This window comes from Staurois parvus, unplaced genomic scaffold (genome assembly GCF_062004578.1).
Source record: "Staurois parvus isolate SC_StPar_1 unplaced genomic scaffold, SC_StPar_1.0 ptg001600l, whole genome shotgun sequence".
Lineage (NCBI taxonomy): Eukaryota > Metazoa > Chordata > Amphibia > Anura > Ranidae > Staurois > Staurois parvus.
Genome location: NW_028319396.1, coordinates 137,569 through 141,540, shown reverse-complemented (window position 1 = coordinate 141,540; position 3,972 = coordinate 137,569).

Below are 3,972 nucleotides of genomic sequence, written 5' to 3'. Positions count from 1 at the left end.
CACCTCCATCACATCTATTATACCACGATTGGTCTTCTGATGGTCCCAGTCCCCTCCATCACATCTATCATACCATAATTGGTCCTCTGATGAACCAGTTACCTCCATCACATCTATCATACCACGATTGGTCTTCTGACGGGCCCAGTCAGTCACCTCCATCACATCTATCATACCATGACTGGTCTTCTGATGGGCCCAGTAATCTCCATCACATCTATCATACCACAATTGGTCCTCTGATGGGCCCAGTAACCTCCATCACATCTAGCATACTACGACTGGTCCTCTGTTTAGCCCAGTCACCTCCATGACATCTAACTATCATACTACGATTGGTCTTCTGATGGGTCCAGGCAGTCACCTCCATCACATCTAACTATCATACCATGATTGGTCCTCTGATGGGCCCAGTCACCTCCATCACATCTATCATACCACGATTGGTCCTCTGATGGGCCCAGTCACCTCCATCACATCTATAATACCACGATTAGTCCGCTGATAGGCCCAGTCACCTCCATCACATCTATCATACCACGATTGGTCCTCTGATTAGCCCAGTCACCTCCATCACATCTATCATACCACGATTGGTCATCTGATGTGCCCAGTCACCTCCATCACATCTATCATACCAAGATTGGTCATCTGATGGGCCCAGTCACCTCCATCACATCTATCATACCACGATTGGTCCTCTAATGGGTCCAGTCACCTCCATCACATCTATCATACCACGATTGGTCCTCTGATGGTCCCAGTCACCTCCATCACGTCTATCATACCACGATTGGTCCTCTGATGAGCCCAGTAATCTCCATTACATCTATCATACCACGATTGGTCCTCTGCTGGGTCCAGTCACCTCCATCACATCTATCATACCACGATTGGTCCTCTAATGGGTCCAGTCACCTCCATTACATCTATCATACCACGATTGGTCCTCTGCTGGGTCCAGTCACCTCCATTGCGTCTATCATACCAGGATTGGTCCTCTAATGGGTCCAGTCACCTTCATCACATCTATCATACCACGATTGGTCATCTGATGTGCCCAGTCACCTCCATCACATCTATCATACCAAGATTGGTCATCTGATGGGCCCAGTCACCTCCATCACATCTATCATACCACGATTGGTCCTCTAATGGGTCCAGTCACCTCCATCACATCTATCATACCACGATTGGTCCTCTGATGGTCCCAGTCACCTCCATCACGTCTATCATACCACGATTGGTCCTCTGATGAGCCCAGTAATCTCCATTACATCTATCATACCACGATTGGTCCTCTGCTGGGTCCAGTCACCTCCATCACATCTATCATACCACGATTGGTCCTCTAATGGGTCCAGTCACCTCCATTACATCTATCATACCACGATTGGTCCTCTGCTGGGTCCAGTCACCTCCATTGCGTCTATCATACCAGGATTGGTCCTCTAATGGGTCCAGTCACCTCCATTGCGTCTATCATACCACGATTGGTCCTCTAATGGGTCCAGTCACCTCCATCACATCTAACTATCATACCACGATTGGTCATCTGATGGGCCCAGTCACCTCCATCACATCTATCATACCACAATTGGTCCTCTGATGGGCCCAGTCACCTCCATCACATCTATCATACCACGATTGGTCCGCTGATAGGCCCAGTCACCTCCATCACATCTATCATACCACGATTGGTCCTCTGATTAGCCCAGTCACCTCCATGACATCCAACTATCATACCATGATTGGTCCTCTGATGGGCCCAGTCACCTCCATCACATCTATCATACCACGATTGGTCATCTGATGGGCCCAGTCACCTCTATCACATCTATCATACCAAGATTGGTCCTCTGATGGGCCCAGTCACCTCCATCACATCTATCTATCTATCATACCACGACTGGTCTTCTAATGGGCCCAGCCACCTCCATCACATCTATTATACCACGATTGGTCTTCTGATGGTCCCAGTCCCCTCCATCACATCTATCATACCATAATTGGTCCTCTGATGAACCAGTTACCTCCATCACATCTATCATACCACGATTGGTCCTCTGATAGGCCCAGTCACCTCCATCACATCTATCATACCACGATTGGTCCTCTGATGGGCCCAGTCACCTCCATCACATCTATCACACCATGATTGGTCTTTTGATGGGCCCAGTAATCTCCATCACATCTATCATACCAAGATTGGTCTTTTGATGGGCCCAGTCACCTCCATTACATCTAACTATCATACCAAGATTTGTCTTTTGATGGGCCCAGTCACCTCCATCACATCTATCATACCACGATTGGTCATCTGATGGGCCCAGTCACCTCCATCACATCTATCATACCATGATTGGTCCTTTGATGGGCCCAGTCACCTCCATCACATCTATAATACCACGATTGGTCCTCTGATAGGCCCAGTCACCTCCATCACGTCTATCATACCACGATTGGTCCTCTGATTAGCCTAGTCACCTCCATGACATCCAACTATCATACCATGATTGGTCCTCTGATGGACCCAGTCATCTCCATCACATCTATCATACCACGATTGGTCCTCTGATGGGCCCAGTCACCTCCATCACATCTATCATACCACGACTGGTCTTCTGATGGGCCCAGTCATCTCCATCACATCTATCATACTATGATTGGTCCTCTGATGGGCCCAGTCATCTCCATCACATCTATCATACCACGATTGGTCTTCTGATGGGCCCAGTCACCTCCATGACATTCAACTATCATACCACGATTGGTCTTCTGATGGGCCCAGTCACCTCCATCACATCTAACTATCATACCACGATTGGTCATCTGATGGGCCCAGTCACCTCCATCACATCTATCATACCACAATTGGTCCTCTGATGGGCCCAGTCACCTCCATCACATCTATCATACCACGATTGGTCCGCTGATAGGCCCAGTCACCTCCATCACATCTATCATACCACGATTGGTCCTCTGATTAGCCCAGTCACCTCCATGACATCCAACTATCATACCATGATTAGTCCTCTGATGGGCCCAGTCACCTCCATCACATCTATCATACCACGATTGGTCATCTGATGGGCCCAGTCACCTCTATCACATCTATCATACCAAGATTGGTCCTCTGATGGGCCCAGTCACCTCCATCACATCTATCTATCTATCATACCACGACTGGTCTTCTAATGGGCCCAGCCACCTCCATCACATCTATTATACCACGATTGGTCTTCTGATGGTCCCAGTCCCCTCCATCACATCTATCAAACCATAATTGGTCCTCTGATGAACCAGTTACCTCCATCACATCTATCATACCACGATTGGTCCTCTGATAGGCCCAGTCACCTCCATCACATCTATCATACCACGATTGGTCCTCTGATGGGCCCAGTCACCTCCATCACATCTATCATACCACGATTGGTCTTCTGACGGGCCCAGTCAGTCACCTCCATCACATCTATCATACCATGACTGGTCTTCTGATGGGCCCAGTAATCTCCATCACATCTCTCATACCACGATTGGTCCTCTGATGGGCCCAGTCACCTCCATCACATCTAGCATACTACGACTGGTCCTCTGTTTAGCCCAGTCACCTCCATGACATCTAACTATCATACTACGATTGGTCTTCTGATGGGTCCAGGCAGTCACCTCCATCACATCTAACTATCATACCATGATTGGTCCTCTGATGGGCCCAGTCACCTCCATCACATCTATCATACCACGATTGGTCCTCTGATGGGCCCAGTCACCTCCATCACATCTATAATACCACGATTGGTCCGCTGATAGGCCCAGTCACCTCCATCACATCTATCATACCACGATTGGTCCTCTGATTAGCCCAGTCACCTCCATCACATCTATCATACCACGATTGGTCCTCTGATTAGCCCAGTCACCTCCATGACATCCAACTATCATACCATGATTGGTCCTCTGATGGGC